Source organism: Setaria viridis, chromosome 7 (genome assembly GCF_005286985.2).
Source record: "Setaria viridis chromosome 7, Setaria_viridis_v4.0, whole genome shotgun sequence".
Taxonomy (NCBI): domain Eukaryota; kingdom Viridiplantae; phylum Streptophyta; class Magnoliopsida; order Poales; family Poaceae; genus Setaria; species Setaria viridis.
The window spans coordinates 13,394,350-13,401,478 of record NC_048269.2 but is presented as its reverse complement, the minus strand read 5'-3'; the positions used below and the strand labels follow the sequence as shown (position 1 = coordinate 13,401,478).

General features: G+C 40.3%; 1 pseudogene; it reads left to right on the top strand.

The window, feature by feature from the left end:
* The first annotated feature begins 1,775 nt into the window (after positions 1 to 1,775).
* On the top strand, positions 1,776 to 3,842 carry LOC117864611 (wall-associated receptor kinase 5-like; annotated as a pseudogene).
* The last annotated feature ends 3,287 nt before the right edge of the window (positions 3,843 to 7,129 follow it).

Here is a 7,129-nt window from a genome sequence, read left to right as displayed (position 1 = left end):
GCTAGTGCGGGCCGGAGGATGTGTGGGGGGTCTTAATTGTTATGCGGCGCGGGTGGGTTTGGCCCTTTGTCGAGTGTCCTACGTGGACACTCGGTAAAGGGTTTTCTTTGCCGAGTGTCCCACGTTGGACACTCGGCAAAGTTTTTTTGAAATTTTTTTTGCAACAGTTTCAAAAAAATACCAAATTTTCACACGAACCAATATATGTTCTCTATTGACTATACAAAAAGTTTTGTAGTCAAACTAAACTCGATCGTCACTTCGACTCTAAATCTTATCGAATCCTCTCAAAGTTACTATTCTTCTTCTGAGATGCTTCAGTTTGTAATCATTGTACATGATGAAAATATGCAAAACCTTCTCAAATTTTTTCCACAGCCTCCACGTATTATATCATCACATCATGAAAAATTTCATGATTTTTAGACTTTGCTTGTTTTTTTTACAATTTAAAAATACTACTGCCACACGTTCATGGTCGTGTTTCCTGAACAAGATGTTCGAAATTTCTTTTCATTTCATAGGTCAGGTCTCAAATTGGGCCAAATAACATGAATATCATTTTTCTACTCATTTTGTTCCATAATTTGAATCACTTGCAGTTCAAATTTGACTTATACCAAAAATTTCCTTGAAATGCAATTAATTAAATAAATATAGCAAATAATCCAAAAATATACCAAATTTTAACATGGAGTACCACATATTGTATGTGGGGAGTAGAAAAAATTTCATGGTGAAAAGAGAAAAAAAAATTATTTTTTTGCCGAGTGTAAAAAAAACACTCGGCAAACCCCCTCTTTGCCGAGTGTCTTTTTTGACACTCGGCAAACTACCCTCTTTGCCGAGTGTTTTCTTTGACACTCGGTAAAGAGGGTAGTTTGCCGAGTATTTTTTATTTGACACTTGGTAAAGCCCCGATTTGCTGAGTGTATTTTTTTTGCCGAGTGTTTTTAGCTTGGCACTCGGCGAAGAGCTTGTTTACCGAGTGCTCGAAAAAAAACACTCGACAAAAAAAATACACTCGACAATTTTTAGCTTTCCGTAGTGATGGTTGAAGTCAGAAAGTTAGCAAGTATCACATCTGAAAGTATAGCATGCAAAGTTTAATTAGTGCTTGTTCTTTTTTGAAAAGTTTAATAACTGTTTTTGCAGTGCCACATAGCCGTAAAAAGACAGTAAAACACCACAATATACATGTCGTCCTTCCCTGCTGCTCGGTGGACGCTGGAGTCTTTGGTGCATGAAATTGGTTCATTAGTTAGCGATCTCCTACATAGATGTAGGGTTTTGTTAGCACACTTGAAGCAGATCAAAATATGCTAGCATGTATTATTCTGGCTACAATTCAGTTTCATGTGCTTGGTTTCCCCCAGCAGCAAATCCTCATTTCATAGATCATGGTAAATAACAGATCTACTACGCGTCGCCATTTCGCACTCCACACCAATGAGATCCGGCGTGGATGCCTACAACATGTCATGGAAAGTACCTGGCCGATCTTTTACTGGCCGATCATTCATACAACTGAAATTCATTGGCTGTGACTTTGATATATATTGGCTAGATGGCGTTAACTCAAGGGAATTGATATGCACAGTTAACTGCCCTAACGATGGGATCCCGGAAAGCGTTGCCAAGCAGCTGTGCAACGGTACTGGATGCTGCCGTTTAATTTTTTCCCACACAGTTGTTTCCTTGGAGCTCCAGTTTGTCAGGTACGACCGCGGCAAAAGCAAGACCAAAGGGGAAATGCAACGCACCAATCAGAGCTCGCTATGGGACACAATCAGGGTCGAAACTTACGACATGCTGCTTTCGTGGGGCATTTTACTGGATCGACGTAATATAAATTGCGATGCCGCATCTAACAAGACAAACTACGCATGTGTCAGTGAGCATAGCAGATGCTCTGACACCTACTCCGGGAACTCACCTTCATACAGATGCAGCTGCATGACTGGATTTCACGGAAACCCGTATGTCCGGAACGGTTGCCAAGGTTATTCCCACACAAGAATGTGCATATATATTTCTACACATTTATATATAGTTTTGCTTTTATTGATTTGTCGTAACAAACTAACAGGTGGATGCAGATATCAATGAGTGTGAAACTAGACCGGGCACTTGTAAAGGATTGTGCCACAATACTATGGAGGTTTCAATTGCACAAAATGTCCTCATAAAACAGAATATGATGCCACAAAAATGGGGTGCACTCCAACGAACAGGCAAAAAAGTCTTCTGCTAGGTGAGTTCGTGGACAATAGATTTCACGCAATAATTCAAAAAACAGAAAAAAAATCGACAACAATAATTGTGCATATGATAGGTATCATGATCGGCCTTAGTGTTGGTTTTGGAGTTCCTCTTCTGGGCTTAAGTGCTGTATTGATTGTCCTTAAGTGGAAAAGAGATGAGCAAAAGAAACAACGAAGGAAATATTTCCAGGACAACCAAGGTATTCTCCTAGAACAATTAATATCATTGGACGAAAATACCAGTGACAAGACAAAAATATTCTCCTTAGAAGATTTAGAAAAGGCAACACATAACTTTGATCAAACGCTGGGTCGTGGAGGACATGGCACAGTATACAAAGGCATCTTAGCTGATCAGTGAGTGGTGGCCATAAAAAGTTCTAAGGCTATCGAACAAAGTGAAATCAACCAGTTCATTAATGAGGTGATTATTCTTTCACATATAAACCACCGAAATATCGTAAGACTATTCGGATGCTGTCTTGAAACCAAGGTCCCATTGCTGGTATATGATTTTGTTCCCAATGGTTCATTATATGATATTCTTCATTCAAGTTCAGATAGCAATTTCTCTTTGTCATGGGATGAGTGCCTAAGAATTGCCCTAGAAGTAGCAGGCGCTCTCTGCTATCTCCACTCTGCAGCTTCTGTATTGGTTTTCCATCGTGATGTCAAGTCATCTAATATACTCCTTGATGCAAACTACACTGCTAAAGTTTCAGATTTTGGAGCTTCAAGGGTAGTTCCTATTGACCAGACCCATGTTAACACAAATGTACAAGGCACATTTGGTTATTTAGATCCAGAGTATTACCGAACTGGACAACTGAATCAAAAGAGTGACGTGTATAGTTTTGGTGTTGTACTTGTTGAGTTGCTCGTCAGAAAGGAGCCCATTTTTACTACTCAGTCAGGCTCAAAACAGAACTTGTCAAGTTACTTTCTCTGCGAGTTGAAGTCAAGGCCAATAAAAGAGATAGTTACTGCACAAATTCGTGAAGAAGCAACTGAGGAAGAAATCAACAGTGTTGCACACCTTGCAGAGATGTGTCTAAGGCTCCAAGGTGAAGAGAGACCTACTATGAAGCAAGTGGAGATGACATTGCACACGCTGCATGCGAAAAGGTCAAAGCTATCCCGAGTTGCTCAAGGAGATGATCAAGAGATACAGCAGTTGCTGTCTTCTAGAGTTAATGCTGCTCCTCTCGCTGGCTGTAGCCTAGACCAACTAAGCCGAAGATGCTACAGCTTGGAGCAAGAGTTCATATTATCTGCCGAGGTACCCCGGTAAAGTCTCCCATGATCCTACTCCTACATATGAACATCCCAGTTTTCCCATGGAGGTCAGGAGGTGATTAGTTCTACCTATCAGCTTACCATCTCTCAGTATCTGGAACTGTATTTGAATTGTACTTTTATATATGTGTGCATCTCTGGCCCTATTTTGTACTTGGAACAAGCGATAAATGGATGAAGTTGAATATGCTAGGGTGAATATGCTATAGATGAATCTTATGAACATATATGTTCATGAAGAATGCATTAATATATATGTTACAGATGAAAGGATGAATGCTATATATGGATGAATGAATGGACATGCTATGTTTCGATGGAGATGGCTGGGCTAGTAGAAAGAATGGTTAAATTCATGGATAGATATGTAATACCCCTGGCGATTCTACAGGAGCATAGGCTGCCTTTAAAATATCTAGAATATTACTTCAAAAGTTTCTGTGGATGGATGCAATGAATGAAAACATGGTTAAATTTTTTGTTCTTTTACTTCAATTTGATATATTACTATATTTGTGACATGGTAGATAACTTGCTACTCAAAGTCATTTAGGCTATTCTTAGTGGGAGTTTTATGGTCACGATTACCTAGAGTGACACATCATCTAAAAATGTTTGAAATTGGGATGAAACACCTCCCCTCAAGCATAGTTTCATCTCTTGTTGTTTCCTAGGTTACATGCAAGACACAAGCTGTCTCGGAAATAATGTACACAGGGTTTCATTATAATGAAACTCATTTCACCTCCCTCTTCATTAATACACTGCCACATCATCAAAAATGCTAACATTTAATGCCCATGAAACCCCATTAAGAATGTCATTAGTGCTACTTGCGCCAATCCCAAGAATTTCTAGCCTTATGTGGGCAGATGTGCCGCTAGCTGGTAGTTGTACATTTAATTTGTTCCATCTAGCTAACAACCTTCAAACCTGACGTGTATACGCCTGTTGATCAATAATTCTCCCATACTGTTTCTCCCTCACCGAGCCTTCCCACTAAACTTTGAATACCTGAAGTCTTTCCAACACGATGTTCCCAATTTGCATCACAAGGGTCGATACGTTTGTGATATGTTTGGGTGAACTTGCTAGCTTGTTACTAATTGTTATGTTCGCCCTGGCTCTAAAAGGTTTTTTTTGTCCCGCCCCGCCACTGTCTTGAGTCCTGATCACTACCTATGCCTCACATTCTAGGCCGTTACTAGATTAACCTCTGGGTTTCTAATTTCTAGCACTCGCCAAAAGCCAGTCCTCTCATAACACCGACGGCTATCGTGTGAAAGGTGTGCGAATGAATCTTTAAGCAGACAGCTATATGGGTAAAACGTCTGCAATCTTTCTCAACCAATGCAGACGATTCACTTGGAGAAAATTTCTTTGTTAATTTTTTCTCCACCTACCTCCCAAGCTTATTAACGATGCGCCTTGTGTATGCACTATCGAAAGAGATGCTGCTGCAAAAACATATGTCGGCCTAGGTGTCTGGCTCTGGTGAATTTGCTGGCCAGGAAAAAAAAAGAAACTGCGTGTACTGCTGCTGCAGGCTTGCTTGCTAGCATAGCTAGATGGCCGGCATCTATCTATCTGCACCTGTACTAATCACCAACTCTCTAGAAATTCCCACGTTAATTGGAGAAAAAGAAAATTTTCTAGGCACCTATCTATTGTTGAGAAAAACTTTAACGGCTGAGATTAACAAAAAAAAGTTTGCTTGAAATTACCCACCATGCCATTGGTTAGTACTTGCCAAAATTAGTTAAAATGCTAAACGTGCCACATACAATATGTATCAAAGAGAGTCCAGCACCTTTACGTTGGTTTTGGTATGTCGTCTCAGAAATTTCTATATCAGTCAGAGGGACAAAGAATATGGTTGTTATGCTATTTCAGTAGTATGCTTTGCCATGTCTTCTGCTTTATCAAGTTATACTCATATGCTTAGGCTAAATCTACATTACCGCATTGGTTCATTGTGCCTTTGGGCTTGCTCTAGTTCTATGCATGTCGATCATCATGGTCGGGGTTCCGGAGGGGCTTGAGTAGTGATCATGCGTATGAGCATGGTGCTCAGGTGCGTTGGGATCCATCGAATATGACTGTGCCCATGGTCTGTTGCGGTAGGCGGCAGGTGGTGAGATCCATGTCTGTCCCTTATAGTCCCCCACATTCGAGTATGGTGTAGGAGTTCTAAAAGATACCTTGCCTTGGCAGACCAGGGATGGGTATTTTCTCCCTGTAATGTCGTATGCTTAGATATAGTTCTAATCATGTGCTTGTATGACCCTTGATAGTATAGATAGATGCTAGTAGGACCTCTTGTATGCCTTGCTCTTGCTAACCTTAGGTTTATTCATTTATTCTTTATTCATGAGATTGGCTTGTGTGTCACATTACCCTCATATATTTATCCTGGCTTACCCCTATATGATCTTTGTCTATTACTTAAGCATATTGTCCTGAATATGTATCTGATAAATCGTTTTACACCAATACCATCCTCTGGGAAAAATATAAATAAGGATACCCTAAATACTCTCCGGGTGAAATGCTACAATGGTATATCCATGCGCTTGCAGATTTATTCGTAACTTTAAGAAATACCAACAAGGATTTCTGGTGCCGTTGCTAGGGATGGCAATGGTTAAAAGATTTATCAATACATGTTCTTGGCTCTATGACTAAGGTATAACCATTGCTTATACAAGCTAACTTGTCTTTGTTTTCTCCTGATGGATGCAAATAGGGTAGTGTATGACCGGTTTCGACTTGCTGACCAACTTCGTCGAGTACCCGGAACATCTTGTGAAAAGGGTACGACGTCGAGTCGTCCCTGCTTAGATTGTTCTTTCGGCAACCAAACCCGTCATTCTAGCACCATTCGCTCCTAAGGCTATGGCCGAGAAGACTCTTCATGAGTTCTCCATCCCCTCCACTGGAAAGGCGTCCCTACTGTTGATGCACTTAGTGAAGAAGTTTGATTTACATGTTGCTATAATATGGTGCATTCATGATTATCCTGCTTTGAGCACATTGTCAGGTAGAGTCACAATAGGTTATTATGCTTATGTGCATTGTGACAAAAACCCTTGCTCCAAAAGGATAAGGAATAAGATATGTTACATTGGCCATCGGCGTTTCCTTCCTACGGACCATCCATGGAGGAGGAGCAAGGTGTTTGATGGTAATGTTGAAAACCGTGAGAAGCCAAAGAAAGTTGTGTATTTTTTCTTGCTGATCATACACTTTGTCTATCTCTATATTCAAATTATTCTATAATATAGTGCTGCATAATCTAGAGTTGACACTTGTTTATACTGCTTGCTGTTGCTACCACTGCCACTGCCGCACACTCCCAGAACATCATGTGAATGACGTTTAACGATATGTGCATGCTCTTGTCTAGAGTCAATTCACCATTAACAAAGATGCTGTCCTGGTGAAAGATGCATTTTCTGATTTGCTCAAAAAAGGACAGCGGCAGATGAGATACAAGCTGAAGAAGCAATACTTCAATGGCATACCAACAAATGTAGTGAGAACAACTTCACCTCTGTCCACTATGACTG